We start from the raw sequence: 19,276 nt of genomic DNA, 5'->3' as shown, positions 1-19,276 counted from the left end.
TCTCTTATCGACATTTGATTATTACTGTCCTCGGGCAACCGAGATGGTAATGCCCTTATATGCTAAGGAAGGCGTAGTTAAGGCTCCTCTGGATATGGGGGTGTTACAAAGTGGTATCAGAGCGACGATTTTGGAACCTGTAACAAATGAACTTAATGAACGTAGTGAGTCTAATAAAATGAACCTGGTGTATGTATAATAGGAGCCCCGCTGATGCTAGATTTTGGGTGAGTAGGCGCCCTCATTTCAAAATCTTGGCCCCATGATACTTAAGCCAGTCACATGGTATGGGAATGTGGAGTCCGTGTGTATATGTGTGATGTGTATGTTAATTGTGTCGGAGTTATCTGAGGTTGAGTCTTTGCTAACGTGGAGATGGGTATAGTAGTTGCGTTTGGATGGTGCTTAGTGAAGTTTTGGCATGATTAGTGAGTTTGTACGGTGATTTTGAGATACGTAACAAAAGTCTATTCGATAGAAATGCGTGAAAATGTGAATTGGTGTGCTATAATAGAAGAGTGAACATGGTGGTGTTTGCTATAAGTTGGTGATAATGGTAGTCGTATACGAGTTTATAAGCCCTACCGTAATTACAACGATGATAGTTATGGAATTGTTGAGTTATAATATGAAACATAGCATATAGTAATGTGTATATGCCTTGTTTATTGGATGAAATTTTTCCGCTGCGTGACAGTCGATTTGTGTAGGATGTTTGCTTATGATTGAATTTGGAACATGATAGATTAATTTGTTATGAAGAGTATGCATTTATATGATATATGAAAGAATGAATTAATGTTAATTATATGTTTCAAGTTGAAGTGAACACGACTTTGGTAGTAATGTGGCAAAATGAGTTTAAGTGTAGTATGATGACGTGATCATGCTTATGAATGACACGGTAGCAGGTAAACCGAGTTGGGTAATTTGTGTAGCGTAATGTGACATACACCTTATTTGTTGAGACGACACGTTAGGCTTGAGTAATAACGTAATGCGTGAACGAGCATGATAACTAGTGACGACTCCGAACTTAGTTGGAATCGACACGCGATATTGTTTTTGCAGGAATCTTCAAGTTACTTCGTATTTCTGACCGAGTACTTAACTATACTTGACCGAGTGCGAGTGCTTACTAGACCGAGTAGACCTCACTCGATCTAGTTAGGAAGCTATGACGTCGGGATGTGGAAAAAATTTCTGCAGATACTCGACGAAATAGCTCCTACTCGATCGAGTACCATAGACCTCGATCGAGTAGGTTACTGTACAGCGAATCTTACGGGTTTCTTAAAACCCTTATTTCTTCCTATTCTTCTCATTCCTTCTCCTTATTTCGAACCCTAGGCTCTAAAACTCCTCAAAATCTCGCATATTCTTGTGTTGATAGTGGTTAATTTGGGGTTATTTTCTTTGTTTAATTTCGTTCCTTTACTTTATTACTTAATCAAGGTATGATTTCTTCCCTAGCTATTTACATGTTTTTATGCCTTTAAATTGTTGGGATGATTGTATAATCTGAAATTTCGATTCAAATGATCAATTTGTTGCTTTTAATTGTTGTAATATGATTCACATGTCTTCTTTCCTTGATTGTTGGTGATTAATTGCTGTAAAATAGACTGGAAATTGCCAAATTGAAACCGAAATTTCTAGGGTTTACAAAAAAAATCAAAATCGATTCTGGTTGTTTTACATGGATTAGATGATGAAATTGAGTACTATACCTTGCTTATAACATGTTGAAGGATGAATTTTGATGATTTTCACCTTAAAAAGTTGCCTTAAAACTCCGTCTTAAAAGTGCCCCAAATTGAAATCCGTCTTCTATATTTGAAATTTGGTGTTGTATGTGACTGTTTAAGTAAAGGTTGAACTTCAATATGATAGTAGTGATGATAATTGATGAAAAATATGTCAAAATTGTTACAGCTGTAGAGACCGTCTGACAAGTTTAATTGAGTTATTTGTTTCTAATATTGAAGGTGATGATGATATGTCCTAAACTACCTTTCCATGAGCTTGTACAAATGCCTCACATGATGTTAGGTGTGTGTATAAAGTAACATTAGAATCATGCTAGGATGTTAGAATTGGTTGGGTATATGTGTTTTTCCATGATAAACTTTTCACAACCATTGATTATGCGTTGGTACAAACTGAGATTATATATCGAATTGGGAACTTACTGGTGAAAGTGTGTACTTAGTTTTGCATCCAAGTTCAATTGTGTGAATTGTATGCTTTACATGTTTATACAAGTTTGCTTAAATCATATGCTAAAACAGATGCCGAGACCGAACGTAGGGACCCGTCAGAGTAAACGGGGGAGGGTGACACGGCCTGAGATTGGGGAGGGGAGTGGACCCGTGGTACCCGCAGTTCCGGAGTACCCTTCGGTTGTGTTTGTTGATTTCAAATAGAGAGAGTGTTTTGTAGTGTTGCAAAAGCGCAAAATGAGGCCGACGAGGTGTGTAGACACTACACTTTTGGAGGATTTGGGAATAGAGACGGATGTCCGTCATATATTCGAGACTTTGGGTTTTACGGGGTTGTATAGGCTGAGGAAACACTCCTACCCTTTTCTTACTTTGGAGTTTATGAGCTCCTTTAGCTATGACCCAGCTGCCCAGACCGTTGAATTTCGGTTGATGAATACCAGTTTCTTGCTTACTATGGACCTCTTTGCTTCTCACCTTGGGTTGGCCAAGCCTCCCAAGGATTCCATCACTGATATTCCTGCTGAGTGCGGTGTTTGCCGCCTAATGCCTTTTCTGACCGGAAAGCCAGCTCCTACCTCAAGTAACATGTTGATTAATGACGTTCAGCATGTTACCTTGAGGGTCTTTCTCCGTTCTCTTTCGAACCTCCTTTATGATAGACTGGATATCAGTAAACTGAACAACCATGAGGTGTTGCTTCTGATGTCCTACCTCAACCCGGAGCGGGCCAGGAAAGTGGTCTTTAATGCTCCTGCCATCGTCTGCGCTAGCCTTGCTTGGATGGCTACTGCCTCTTCCCGGTACCTGAGTTGTGGCGCGATCGCCACTCGGTTAGCTGAAAATCTAACCTCCTTTGAGGCTTCGGCGGAGTACGTGCCTCTGGCTACACCGGTGCCTACGATGGACCGTGACTACTATCTCGACCTGAAATGGTTGAGAACCTTGGCCGACGGTAGCCTAGCCTGGAGAGTGTGGGGGATGAGTTGGATGGGGATTCCGGCTCCTGAGCACCTTCCACCGACCGAGCCGTTAGAGCCGGTGGTGACAGTTGTTGACTCCGATGAGGAGGAGGAGGATGATGACGTGCCCCGCCAGTTGCAGACCTACCTCATCGATGACGCGATTCTAGAGGTGATGCCCGAGCCAAAGAAGGGGGAGAACGCGGCGGTTAGGGAGGAGAGGCCCAGGTTGGGGAGAGGACCCTGCAGAGTGAGAGAGAGGACCGCTGAGACTAGACCACGGCCGGTAGCACCACCACAGCAGCACCCTTTTCTGTGCTACCCTTACCTTGACACCCCGGAGTCGCGATCGAGTTACCTGGCTGAGAGAGTGTCATCTACTTTGACACTCAGGAATATGCATGAGATGGCGTACACTCAGGGGATTGGGACCGAGGGACCGCATCCGGTTTGGTGGAGTGGTGTTGGGGACTACAGTGGGGTTTTCCACTCTTAGGGAGTGGATCAGTCAGCTTGGGGGACGCCTCAGTCCTTTCCCTATGGTGGTTTGACTCCATGGCACGTAGGTCCGGGGGAGGGAGTGGGAGTTGATGCAGGTATTGGGCCATCGGGAGCGGGGACTTCGGGAGGTGATGGTGGTGGTGATGAAGTGATGGTTGAGCAGCAGCAGCAGGAGGAGGAGTGATGCTCCTAGTTTCTATCTTTGTTTATGGTCGTTGGTATTAGATGTTGGTAGTGTTGTTAGATTTGGTAGTTGTTTTCGTCGAAACTTTGATCATGGACTTGTATTGTTGGCCATAAGGCCGGATTTGCTAGTTCACATTGTTGCAGGATTGATTTTGGGGGTCGGGAGGTCATCCCGACTCAAGTTATGTGACGGTTATGTATATACATGGGTTTATGACAGGTTTTCCAAAGGCATTTGACCTGTAGGTACTCGACAGAGTACCCCATACTCGGTCGAGTAGCTACAGGTATGACAGAATTGATGCATTCTGATATCGGGGCTACTCGATCGAGTAGCTAAGACACTCGATCGAGTAGCAGGGCACTCGATCGAGTACCACTACATACTCGATCGAGTAGCACTGTTACAGGAAAATTTCCAAAATTAAAATTGTTCAATTGTTATATAACTACATGTGTGAGGTTTAGCATGGTTAGTGATGCTTAGTAACACCTTTGAACCGTTAATTTCATATGTTAGACGTGGCGCTTGGGTTTTATATGCATATTTGTCACAAGTAGTGAAGTGGTGATGGTTTCTTGCTGTTTTACATATTACATCCGCCATATTACTATCTATTCATCGGAGTACATCTTTCCATACAATTGTGCATACGATATTAACATGCTTTATCGACGGCGGCTAGTTATTCCGGTGGTTTGTGTATGATTTCTAAATTAACGAGTATATGCTTAGTGAGTAATGTCCATAATAAATAATATGGTTCTAATTTATGTTACGATGCAAGTAATAGGTAATATGTGTGGTAATATTGGTGGCGAACTTCGGGGACGAAGTTCCTTTTTAGAGGGGAAGAGTAATGTCGCAAAATAAAAAGGTTAATTTTGAAATTTGTGTTCTTGTCCGTTTATAATACTTTGTTGTTTAATTACAAAATTTTCTAGGACCTTGGTCACTTTGCTTGTATGAAGTTGTAATTGGTTACCTTGTTTTGTTGAGTAATTCATGCGTTGAAGTGAATATGATAGTATGTTTTAAAGGTCAGTCATGAGGTGATAGTTGTGGTGCCATGTGTAGTAATAGAATCGCGTTGTTGAGTAACATAGTGGTATTAGTTGTGCAGCATGAAGTCGATATGAGATATGTTTCAGGTGGATAGTTGTTGTCAGTAAGGGGGGTAATCTCATATATGATGGATGATCGTTGTTTGTGCCGGTTCGTATTGCGAGGTTGATGCTTTATATATGATAGTTTGTAAGAGTGGATGTATACATATAGAGTGACAGTTGATGATGATGATGTTTATATGATAGTTGTAAGCGTCGATATGAATAGAGCGTTAGATAATGATGATGATGACATGGGGGATGGCGTTTCAGGGAAGTAGGTGATTTGTGTCGGAAGAATAGTGATGTCGTGTCTTTCCGTGTCTTGTGCGTTGATTTAGGTGAGTTGAACTTCGGGGACGAAGTTCTTTTTAAGAGGGGAAGACTGTAATACCCGCCCTTTTAGGGACCCTTTGACCAGCGTTGACTGACCTTGGGAGCGGGAATAGTTCTTAGAAGTGCGTGACAAAGCTATCTTGAGTTACGAGTTATGAGTGGTACTCGATAGAGTAGAGGCTACTCGATCGTGTAGCGTGGTTACTCGATCGAGTAGGGGGTCACTCGATCGAGTGTGTGTAGTACTCGATCGAGTATCGGGTTTTCAGCGAGGGTTTTTAATCGCGTTTTGTTAAATCCGCAAATCATTTCCGCCTTATTCCTTCTATCCTCTAGTCGCCCCTTTCCCTTCCCTTCACCATAAAACCTCCATGGAAGCCCTTTGAAGGTCCTTGTGCCTTAGGAGAGCGTGGCTTGAGTCGGGTAGCGGTCTTTTGCCGGGTTTCTCCTCGTAGGTATGTTGTCATCATCATCCGTATCCTTGTCTTTACGATTAGGGTTTGCTTGATAGTAATTAGATGTTGTGTTGTGGTTATAGGCTGTGCTTGATTGCTGGATATGTCGTATGTTGGCGTGGATTGGTTGCAGTTGCTTAAAGGTAGGTTCGCCTACTCAGTTTCTGTAGATGGTCTAGTGTGTCGATTGTTGTGTCGTTGTTGATTGATTCAGACGGTTGTTGATGTTGTATTGCGATTGTGATTGTTTGTCTCTAGTTCTCGAGATGCGTTCTCGGCTGAGTGGATTCACTTGCGGGAGTGGCTTCACGCCCTAGTTTTGCCCTTCGTGGAACCAGCCACGGAAGGGGATGTGCACATTAATGGGACAGGGTTATCGCTCGGTGTGATGAGCGGGGATTTGGTGGGTACGGCTGCGGTCCCCCACTGGCAGGGCTGGTCCAGTGGACAGTCGGTGACGGAGATTGATTGGTGTGGGTGTGCTTGTGTGTGACTGGTTGTGTTGTGTTGAATTGTTAGGTGTTGTTGGCTTTGTTGTATCTTGTCTCAGTACTGACCTTGTGTGGTTGTCTTGTTGTTTTATGTGTCTGCCGTGATCCCTTATGGTGAGCAGTCTGTCTTAGCAGGTGTTGATGTCGTTGATAGCTGGAGTCCGGGCAGGGATGAGTCTTCATGAGATCTGATAGTGATAGCGAGTAGTCTTTGAGGTGTATCGTTTGTATCATCAGTAGGTTTTAAATCACTTGTAATATAACATAATAGTTCTCTTATCGACATTTGATTATTACTGTCCTCGGGCAACCGAGATGGTAATGCCCTTATATGCTAAGGAAGGCCTAGTTAAGGCTCCTCTGGATATGGGGGTGTTACAGCATGAGCTTTCTTACCTTGAGGAGGAACATTTCCGGGCTGTTTTGAAGAATTATGAACCGCCATCTGAGCCACTTGGGTATCAATCATCTTAATATGGGCAATCAGCTCAGAGATTTGAACCGTCTGCTTTTGTTGCATAGCCAAGGTTTGTTGTAAGAGAGCTCTCAACTCCGCCATCTCATTGTTTGGAGCTTGTTGAGGAGTTTGTTGAGGAGGTTGTTGATATTGACTATTGAACTGCTAACCTCCTTGATTCTGCCTTTGATATCCTCCTTGTGGTTGATTACCACGATTATTAGGAGGTATATATGTATTCTTCTGTGGTTGTTGCGGCTGTGGATTTTGCACATTCTAACTAGACCATTGAAGAAAAGGATGCTCCTTCGTTCTTTCATTGTAAAAGTTAGAGAAAGGTGTACCTTGCCTAAAAGATTGATAGGCATTAACCTGCTCCAATGTGCTCAAACACTCAGCTGCATTGTGACCATCCATACCACATCTAGCACAAGACTCTTGCTGTTGACTCATAGCATGAACCATCTCCTTATTACCCAAGGATTGGGTAGTCTTTATCTCAGCAATTTGGACAGAAATAGCCTCTAATTGTGCCGCAAGATCACTATCTCCACCATTCCCACGCGTACTTCCCCTAGGATTTCCATACTTTGCAGTATGGATAGCAATCTGATCAATTAACTTCTACGCGGTATTATCATTAGTGTTGTCCTGGAACCTCCCATTAGCTGAAGAATCTAATAAAGCACGATGATCGTCATACAACCCATTATAAAACTGGTTGCAAAGAAACCATTGTTGAAAGCCATGATGGGGAACTGAACGGACCAACCGTTTGAAGAGAATCCATGCATCATTCAAATCTTCAGTAGCTGCTTGTTTGAAACTAGTAATTTGACTTCTCAATGCATTAGTTTTCTGAGGTGGGAAGTACTTCTTGTAGAAAGCAAGAGCTAGAGTATTCTAGTCAGTAATTCCTTCATCCGCCATATTTAAATCTCGCAACCACTCTGCAGCACCATCTTTTAGAGAAAAAGGAAAGAGTACCTGCTTCACCTGATCTTGTGTCACCTCAGTAGTCAAAGGGATGGAACAGCAATAAGTGACGAATTTCTCCATATGTTTTGCAGGGTCCTCAGTAGCTCCTCCTCCAAATAAGTTTTGTTCCACCAAATTGATGTAAGATGGACGAATTTCAAAAGTTCCATTGTCTGAGGTAGGAAGCTGGAATCCTTTTGGGATGGAAGCTAATGTAGGCTCGGAATGACTGGCTAAAGTAGGCATGATGGTAATCTCAGGAATTGTAGTTTCAACCGGAATTTCAAGATCACAAGTAATGTCCTCTTCAAAGGACTGATTTTCTGAAGTAGTAGAATGCTCCGTCTCAACGCCAAGTATACTCAAGTCTTCTACTTGACCCACTTCTTTCTGAAACTTTTGTCTGTAGCAAAAAGTCTTCTCTGACTCGGGATCTATTAGAAGAACCCCGGACCTAGTTGACCTGGGCATACACGAAACTGACAAGAAAAGTGTGAGAATGGTCTTAAGGAACTAGGTTCCCTGAGACAAAAAGACAAAATAAACAAAAACAAACAAGAAAATTGTTGCCTCCCTAGCAACGACGCCAAATTTGATAAGGCTAAAGCCGTATTACCTATATCAAAATAAATCTATCTCAGAACTAACAAAATAACTAGTGGTAAGACAGGTATCGAATCCACAGGGAGGCGGTAATAATCAGTATGCTAATATTTAAAGTGTCTTAAAGGTAACAATTTATGGGGGTTTTGTTTTGTTTGTTTTCTATCAACTAATAGCGAGTAAATTAAATGATGTATTAACAATAATATTAAAGAGTCTAGGATTCCGGTTCACTGGGTCAATTATATGGGGTTTCTTAATCAATTGCTAGGTCAATAAAATTATCTAAAGTCACAAGATTGATTAATTTTATTATGTCCTTTAGATTAAGTCTAACATGCAATCGCTAATATTGAACACAATCTATTTGATTATCGCAACCTATATTAATTCTAACCCTGTCGGTGAAAGTATTAATTCGCTACACTAATTATCAATTCAGGCCTAAATCAAATAATTAGATTAAGAACAATAATCAAACGATAATTCATGTGATATTACTAGCAATCAATTAATATTCCTCTTTCTAATCAACCTAGATCCCCTTCATCTTAGATGAATAAATTATCTACCCATATTAAATTCAACAACAACAATAAAGATGGATGACAACATAATTGAAGACATGAAATAATAATAATGAATTAAGAGCATAAAACTTGAATAATTAATTAATGAGGAACGATTAGTACCTTAGTAATTAACGAGAAAAGATTATAGAACAAAGTATGAATGCTAAAGTATTTTCCAGCCGTCGAAAAGTAATAAACGCTTAACCTAATAAATCCTACGAGTTTAGAATATATATTACAAACAATACGTGTTTTAGGAAAATACGGAAATAAGACCGACATAAAGGTTCCTCGATCGAGCCTTAACATACTCGATCGAGGAAGGTTACTCGATCGAGTCTTCGCCTACTCGATCGAGGAACCAAGTCTTCAGCCTGATTTCTTCTTTTAATTCTCTTTCCGTCTTCAAGTCTCCTCGTTTCTCGTGCCATACCTCGTGTATTCCACTATGCCATAACCGCAATGCTCATCTTAACTTGATTCACCTTATAATGCGTTATTTCTGCATTAAAACATAAAGAAGCGGCAGTATCGACATTTCACAAATAAAGGCATATAAATGATACATTAGGCACAAAAACGGTATATAAAACAACATGAAAGGAGTTATAAAAGTGTATATAAAAGTGATACATCAAAAAGCTAACCGATAAGCAACCTCTCCCACACGATCCAAAATCTCATACAGTCCAATGAACTTCTGGCTCAGCTTCCCTTTCTTACAAAACCTCATAACCCCACGCATCGGTGATACTTTCAGAAGAACCTTATCCCAAACCTAAAACTCGATGTCCCGACGGTGCAAGTCCGCATAGCTCTTTTGTTGATCCTGGGCCGCTTTCATCTTTTGTCGAATGACTTTCACTTGGTCTATCATATCCTGTACCATCTGTGGTCCTAAAACTACTGCCTCAGCTCTATCATCCCAGCAAATCAGACTCCTACACCTCCTCCAATACAAAGTCTTAAACGGAGCCATCCCAATACTCGTGTGGTAGCTGTTGTTATAAGAAGACTCGATCAAATCCAACCTATCTTCCCAACTACCGCCAAACTCCATCACACAAGCTCGCAACATATCCTCCAAAGTCTTGATAGTTCTCTCTGTCTGTCCATCTATTGCAGGATGAAAAGCAGTACTCATCTTCAAGGTAGTTCCCATCATCTCCTGCAACTCTTGCCAAAACCGAGAAATAAACGTAGCATCTCGATCTGACACAATGTCCTTTGGGACTCTATGAACCTCACCACATGCTTCCTGTACCCATTAGCCAACTGAACCTTACTCCATGTATCTTTCATTGGAATAAAGTGAGCTGACTTAGTCAAACGGTCAACTATCACCCATATTATGTTATTACCATGTTGGCTCCTCGGTAAACCCACTATAAAGTCCATGGAGATAGACTCTCACTTCCACTCAGGTAACTCAAGAGACTGAATCTTACCTTGTGGTCATCGCTACTCTCCCTTAACCCTCTGACATGTCAAACATCGAGCCACGAACTTAACTGTTTCCCTTTTCATCCTAGGCCACCATAAAGTCTTCTTCAAATCTCTATACTGCTTGTCACCACCTAGATGTACTGAATACGGTGTGCAATGAGCCTTTATCATGATCACCTTTTTCAACTCCTCATCTCTAGGCATACACCATCTCCCGTCAAACCGAACACTCCCATCTGAATGAATAGAGAACCGAGACACTGTCCCTTTCTCTACTCCAGCTCTCTACTCCTGAATCTTAGAATCAAGAGCTTGCTTCCTGCGAATATCATCATAAAGATTCGGCTCCACTGTCAAGTCTCCTCTAGCATCCCCTTTTTGTATCACATGTATCCCCATCTTTCCCACCTCATCTCTCAACCTCATCAAAGACATAGTTGTGCATAAAGAATGCACACTCTTCCTTCTCAATGCATCAGCCACAACGTTTAATTTCCCTTCATGGTATATGATATCCATGTCATAGTCCCCTATAAGCTTCATCCACCTCCCCTCTCTCATGTTCAACTCCTTTTGAGTAAAGATGTCCTTGAGACTCTTGTGATCTGAAAACACCTTAAAGGTCGCCCCATAAATATAGTGCCTCCAAATCTTGAGAGCAAACACAACTGCACCCAACTCTAGATCATGTGTCGAATAGTTCTCCTCATAAGGCTTCAATTGCCTAGAAGCATAGGCAATAACTTTCCCATTCTGCATCAACACACAACCCAACCCGTTCTTTGAAGCATCTGTATACGCCTCAAAGTTCTCACACCCTTCAGGTAAAGCTAAGACTGGAGCTGTGGTCAAACGCTCCTTTAATGTTTGGAACGTCGTCTCACAACTTTCATCCCATCGAAATCCGCTCTCTTTCCTCATCAACGCTGTCATAGATCTTGCGATCTTTGAAATGTCTTCCACAAACCGATGGTAGTACCCTACCAAACCCAAGGAACTCCTGACCTCTGCCACATTCTTTGGCTTGCGATCTTTGAAATGTCTTCCACGAACCGACGATAGTACCCTGCCAAACCCAAGAAACTCCCGATCTCTACCACATTCTTTGGTGATTCCCACTTAGACACTACCTCTATCTTTGTAGGATCCACAGATACAGCCTCTTTAGAAATCACATGCCTCAGAAAAGCAACTTCCGCGAGCCAGAACTCACATTTATACAACTTTGCATACAACTGATTGTCGCGCAAAGTTTGTAACACCAACCTCAAGTGCTCCTCATGCTCCTCCTTAGTCTTGGAATAGACTAAGATATCATCAATTAACACCACCAAAAACCGATCTAAAAACTGACTGAAGACCATGTTCATCAAATCCATAAATACTGCCGGTGCATTAGACAACCCAAACGGCATCACCAGGTACTCATAGTGACCATATCTCGATCGAAAAGCTGTCTTCGGTATGTCTTCATCCTGAATCCTCACCTGATGATAACTTGATCTCAAATCAATCTTTGAAAAGACTCCTGCCCCACTCAGCTGGTCAAACAGATCATCTATCCTTGGCAAAGGATACTTGTTCTTCACTGTAACGTTGTTCAGCTCCCTGTAGTCGATACACAACCTCAAGCTCCCATCTTTCTTTTTCACAAACAAAACTGGTGTTCCCCACAGCGATACACTAGGTCTAATATATCCCTTATCTATCAAATCATCCAACTGATTCTTCAGCTCTTCTAACTCTTTAGGACTCATGCGGTACGGGGTCTTAGAGATTGGTCCCGTCCCTGGTTTCAACTCCACACTGAAGTCTATATCCCTCTTCGGTGGCAAACCTGGTATCTCGTCCGGAAAAACATCTGGAAATTCTCCCACCACTGGTATCTGATCAGTTGTCGGCCCCATCATACTATGGTCTTTCACATGGCATAGAATCAAAGGACACCCCTTCCTCAAATAAGACTTTAATGTCACCACTGCAATCACTTTGACTTTGGGTATGACAACAAACCCATGATAAGACACACTAATTCCCTTAAGACCTCTCAAAGAGACTCTGTTTTGGTGACAATCTATTCTAGCCTTGTACTTACCCAGCCAATCCATACCAACTATCATCTCAAAACCATCCATAGGAAATTCTAACAAATCCACTAGAAGATCAACCTGCTCAACTATCATAGATACACCCTTACACAACCTCCTACAAGACACTGACTCACCCGACGGTATAAAAACCTCATCTTTTACAGACTCAAACTCTATCAAACCCAAAAGCTTAGCATGACTCGACGATACAAAAGAGTCTGACGCCCCCGAATCAAACAAAACAAAGGTAGAAACATCATTAACAAAAAAAGGTACTAGTGATCACGTGAGCATCATCCTCAGCAGCTTTCTTGTCCATCATAAATGACTTGCCACTAGTATTTTGTCCACCTCCCTGAACTGTACTCGCTGAAGTAGATGGCTTGGCAGCTGACTCCTAATTGTTGTTAGCTGCCGGTTTCTGATAAGACTTACCATCATTGCGGTTAGATCCACCGTTGTTGTTACTCTGACCTCCTTGGTTATTCCATGACCCCGCCGGTCGGTTTCTAGCCTAACTCTGAGACGGACCCTGCAAAAAGCTCCCCTGTGATGGCCTCTGAAAACCTCTCCCCACGGCACTAGTACTCATGCCTCTTGTGGCCAATACCGCCACGGTTGAAACAAGAGATACTCCAGCTGCTACTGCTACCACCAGGACCACACCTATAAGAAGCTCCACCACTAAAACCCGATCCTGATGAGTAAGCCCTCGCCTGGTTATGGTTACTCCACTTGTAGCTAGACTGACCACCTCCCTCGCTCTCAGCCTTTCTTTTCTCAGGACCCCTCTCCTTGTTCTCTTTGGCCATCTCGACCAATCTCTCAGCTCTCCCTACTTGCTCATAAACTTCCTTAACATCTGTAAGGACCCCAACTGGTAACTTCTCCATTATCTGATAGGTCAGCCTCTCTTCAAACCTCAGTGCCAAGTTCTCTTGATTCAGCCCTATGTCTTCTGCATATCTCGACTTCTCATTAAACTTATGATAGTACTCATCCACAGTCATGTCCGAAGTCATCTTGAAAGCATCGAACTCCTCCCTTGGCTTACTACGAACGTGTTCAGGAACAAACTCCCGGCGCATAGCTCTCTTAAACTCAACCTACGATATATATGACTTTCCCTACTTCAGATACAGATCTAGGGCACTCTCCCTTACCTTGTCCCACCACTCTCCCGTAGCATTTCTCAAGTAGAACGCAACTTGTTCCACTTTAAAGTCCTCGGGACAATGAACCACATTCAGGATGTTCTCCATCTCCCTATGCCAATTGTCAAGCAAAATTGGCGCACCAGTACCCATATACTCCTTTGGATTGAAGCGGGCTATCGTAATGCTCATCTTGGCAAAGTTTACCTCGGAATCTTTGTCTTTCCTAAATCTCTTTAGGACCTCGGTAAGCGCATCTTGATGCTCAAGCATCTTGGCTATATCATCCACACTCATCTTCTGCGCCCTAGCGTACAGAGTAGATCTCTTTGGCTGCATATCTTTCAGCTATAAGAGGAGAGACAAACATAAGCACATAGCCTACGGCTCAAAGCATATACGACCTGTACAGCACTTACTCGATCGACTAACAATGCCCACTCGATCAAGTAGAGGTCACTCGATCGAGTTGCCCACTTACTCGATCGAGTACCTCAACTATAGAACCTGATCAAAACGTACTCGATTGAGTAGCCCTCACTCGATCGAGTACTCCTCTTACTCGATCGAGTTCCCCAAAACATCAGCTACTGCCCAACGTTGTCATATACCTACTCGATCGAGCTCACCCCACTCGATCGAGTCCACCCTACTCGATCGAGTATCCCCTACTCGATCGAGTCATGTTGACTTTTATAGCTACCCGCATACTTTAACTTATTAACTTTTTGCAACAACAAAAATATATATACGTATACATCAAACGCAAACATCCTATTCACATGTTACTATAATGCCACATTATAAATCATCCATCATGCAACATTAGTACCCACAACATATTATCATATGATCTACTTCACCTTTTTCCACCACATCCTTCATTCCTCCACAATCATTCATCCAACATTTTCATGCAACATATCATCCAACATATGCAATAGAACATTAGTAAACACATAGCGATCCCATGACACCCCATAGTGACCGGTTTAAAGTTGTAGGGCGAGTTCGCGACTTTAGGACGTATCCCAAGTCTTTGCATTAGCTTCTAAAAACTCCTACCCGAGTTCATTTTAGTTTGACTCCCTAGGTTCATTAGCTACAGGTTCCAAAATCATCGCTCTGATACCACTTTGTAACACCCCCATACACCAAGGTGCCTTACCAAAACCACCTAATGCATGGAAGTGCTACCATCTCGGTTACCCGAGGCAATGTATATCAAAAGGACCATAAAAGAACATACTTTATTAAATAAGTTTAAGGCGATACATATCCAAACTAAAACTGTCAAATGAAATACAACTGTTCCAAATACCAAAACCAACTAAAAGAAGTATAAAGTTCAACGACACATCGGAAGACTCTAAGTGACGCGTGGTGACTCGATCCCAGCTATCCCCCACGTAATCCATCTCATACCTGCTCAATATCTGCTCACGATCCCCGAATGGATCACCACAATTTTTAAAACAATTAAATGGGGTCAGTTACTGATTACACAATATAAGATAAAGCAATATCAACAATACATACAATCACCCAAATCCTTCACATCTCCTATCACCTGACTAGCCTGAAGGTCTAGTCCTGCCAGATTAAGGCCGCAACCAGTAATCCTCACCGCCAGTGGGGGATCGCAACCATTCCCACCTAAGCCCCGCTCATCAATACCGAGCGCAAACCCAAGTTCCTTAATGTGCACATCCCATTTTGTGGCGGGTTCCACAAAGGGCGAATCAAGGGCGTGAAGCCACTCCCGCAAGTGACTCCACTCATCCGAGGACACACCTCGCGAACCATAGACAAACACAACCACCCAACTATACAACAACAATTACCAATTACCAATTCCAACACGATATAGATCAACAACATTAACAACCATCAACAATCAACCAAACATCTAATACAATGTAACCAATAACTGAGTAGGGAAACCCTACCTGGAAAAGCAATCATCAAGATCGTCACAATCAGCTAATCAGAAACGTTCCTCTACAAAGTCACCTCCTATCAATCACACAATCATACAATTATCATCTAACAATCACAATACTCCCCAAACCCCCAAAATACCCAATTAGGGTTTCAACTAAAATCAATGAAATAATATAAAAACCATACTAGAATCTTACCCACAATGTGACGGTCTTAATGGCGTAAAGAACTTAGACTTCCAACGACACAAGCCTTGGGATTTGATAGCATTACGAAAGAGAGAAGCAACGTACTTTGTTTTATTCTTTATGAAAGTTACAATAGGGTAAAAAGTGAAAAGAACTGACGAATTAAGTTTATATATCTTTTTCGCATTGCTAACAAAACCCGTAAAACCGACTTACTCGATCGAGTGCCCCCTACTCGATCGAGTGACACCTACTCAATCGAGTGACACCTACTCGATCGAGTACCCATCAGAAAGTACACTGTTTCGTAACCAAAACTCACTTACTCGACAGAGTAAGCCTTACTCGATGGAGTAGCCAACAGTACAGAAAACCGTAGTATTACACCATCTATTGTTGGACATGGGTGTTGAGATTTGTTATGAGCCTTAGAGCAAAAAAAAGGGACGGGTTTATCTATTGTACGTTGGTATGAGGTTTGTAAGTAAATGAGTTTGTATATTAGCATATGTGGTATGAGAACAAACCTACTGAAAGTTCGTCTATTGCTAATGCTCTTAGAGCATATATAATTGAGGCGACAGGTGCTCTTTAATGTTTTATCCAAACAATTTTTTTTAATTTTTTTTATGTCAATGAGTTTCTCCCATTTTATAATAGAATTTTATATAATGTATTCCGTTTTCAGAAACTTTAGCTGGTTTCCAAGTAATAGATGGAGCAATTTTATACCATAGAGTGAAAAAAGGGAGGCGTTTCTTAAGAATTAGAGTGAGTATTATTTTGTTTTTGCATTTTTTTTTTGCATTTTATTCATTTATTTACGTATTGCAAATAAAATACTAAATGAATAAACTCGTGCAATATTTTGCACGGGTATAAAACTAGTTACTCTTAAATCTTCTATATGCTTTAAATGTGACAAAAAAAGGTAAATGATTTATGAACAGTATTGTGCCTTACACGGCTTACACACATATAAAGAGAAGTTATAAAAGGTGAAGGATTCGAATTAGAGAATTATAATAAAGCAAAAGCTATAAAAAAAAACCCCTTAAGCAATGCAAATTTACGTATCCGCCCCTTAAATACATGCTGCGCTACCATTCCATTATTAATTAATTATTTACTCTGTATTTTAAATATACGGATTTCTTGTTCTCTACTTCCTTTCCTTGGCAAAGATATAACATGAAGTCATAATGTCGTAGCTGGCCAGTCTTATCGTATCAAGCAACATAGATACAACATCGTCGATAAGGCTATCCGGAAAAAAGCTGTGCAGCGCCGGGAATCCCAACCTAAACCCCTTTTCGGGAACTTTTAATTGTTTTTTTTTAAATTCATTTGGATCTTGGGTATAGTCTTCCCTTAATAGGGTGTCAAATGATTCCTACGTAACACTGTCGATATACCGCCATGTTGGTAAGAGTTTGACAATTTCCCAAACGGGATCACCATTCTTTAGTCGATTATATATCCGATTGTGAAGTAACCCGGATAAGGTTTATGGTACATTTCGGGAAAATTGGAGATTGATGGCCGGGGTGGACTTTGTGGATTCAGGTGCGCTGATAGATGTATTATGCAATATTTAGGGTGAGTATGGTGTTAGTGGTAGGTGATGGTTGTGGACCTTATGGTAGCATGTCGGAGATAGAAGTGCACTACTTATTTGATATAATGTACAAAATAGTTAAGGATTTGATTATTAGGGTGAGTATGGTGTTAGTGGTAGGTGATGGTTGTGGACCTTATGGTAGCATGTTGGAGATAGAAGTGCACTACTTATTTGATATAATGTACAAAATAGTTAAGGATTTGATTATTATTATTATTATTATTATTGTTGTTGTTGTTGTTGTTGTTGTTATTGTTATTGTTGTTATTGTTATTATTTTCCGTTATTACGCAAAATTCACGTGGTACCCTCGAACTTTGCCATTTTATACGTGGTACCCAACTTTTTAAGTTTGTGCACATGATATCTTTGAGATTTGATTTTCAAGCACAACGTGCCCTTTTTATCGTTCTTAAAATTTTCAATTGAGCAAAAATCATAAATCATAAATCGGAATTGACTAATTTTTTTTCCAATTTGATTACCTCTTCGAGATCTAAAAATTGATAAAACGAAAATGGTCATTCAGAAATTTAACATCGAAGATATGGTTGATTTGAAATTTTCGTTGAAAAACTCTTTAAAATGTCAGTCGTCAATTTTTTTCTTCTCAAATTGTAAATTATGACGAGATATTCATTTTAGGGAAAAAAAATTTGTGAATTTTGAATTCCGGTCTAAGAGTTATGCGCTATTGAGTTTTTTTATAGCGACAAAAAGAGCATGTTGTGCATGAAAATCAAGCATGGAGGGTATCATGTACTCAAACTTAAAAAGTTGAGTACCACATGCAAAATGGCAAAATTTGAGGGTACCACGTGAATTTTCCGTTATTATTATTATTATTATTATTATTATTATTATTATTATTATTATTATATTGCTTTAAGACAGTTAAATAATGTTTGAATTATTTTATCGAGTGCCCGGGACGCTCGTTATTAAGATCCTTATAAAGAGTCGTTTAGTTGATGCGGGAATTGTAAGATCACATGAAATGCAATATCATGGAAAGTAAACTCCCTCATCTAATTCTGGGAATTTCCCAAAGTATTCGGTTGCCTACTTGCAGCGGTGTGTCGTTGGTTTACTATGTTCAACTCTATGTATTCCTCTAGGGATCATCAAAACTACTAAGAATCCTCTCACTACCAACCAGCAGGGAAGGGCAGGTCGAGTTGACTCACCGGAGTCTCTCATATAGGTGGATCCTTCTTCTCCCTAAGAATTGGGAGAGTGTTGGTAAGTAACTTCCCACATTTTTGTAGAGTGCAACTTTCCTCATTTAAAAAAGAAATGGTAATCAAATAACTCCACCTTTTGTAATTCATGGGAATGTTATTCCAATGGCAACCCATAAGGGCATTAGTAATAGATGAACCTGTAAGAGATTTGTTCCCATGCCACATAAGCTAATACTCCCTCCATTCAACTCCACTTTACAAGTATTCTATTTCCGTCCATTCAACTCCACTTTACAGGTTTCCTTATTTGGACATGTAAAAGACTTTTCTATCCTTATTGAAAATCTATATTTACAAAAAATGCCATTCATACCCCACACAAATCCACCATAAAACTCACCTTTATATTTTTTTAATATCTTTAACCCCACCATTCCCTTTCCCTATGTACTTTTAATAGTTTTTTTAATCCGTTTCTTAATACCCGCGCAAAAAGCAATGTTGCAAAGTGGAGTTGAATGGAGGGAGTATACAAACTCATTTACCTACAAATCTCTTACCAACAACAAATAAACCTCTTGAAGGTTCATATCATGACCCACTAAATTTTTTTCTCCTCTCACATTCTCTCTCCACAAACCATCATACTAATTTGTAACCCCTTCCATCCATGAACCTCAACACTCATCATTAACAATAGAAGGTTTGTAGACAAACCTCTAAAATGATAGACATGTCATCCTAGAAACCTCATGATCAATCTCTATTGCTAATGCCCT

This window comes from Silene latifolia, chromosome 11 (genome assembly GCF_048544455.1).
Source record: "Silene latifolia isolate original U9 population chromosome 11, ASM4854445v1, whole genome shotgun sequence".
In the NCBI taxonomy this organism is placed as follows: Eukaryota; Viridiplantae; Streptophyta; class Magnoliopsida; order Caryophyllales; family Caryophyllaceae; genus Silene; species Silene latifolia.
This window is presented reverse-complemented; position numbering follows the sequence as displayed.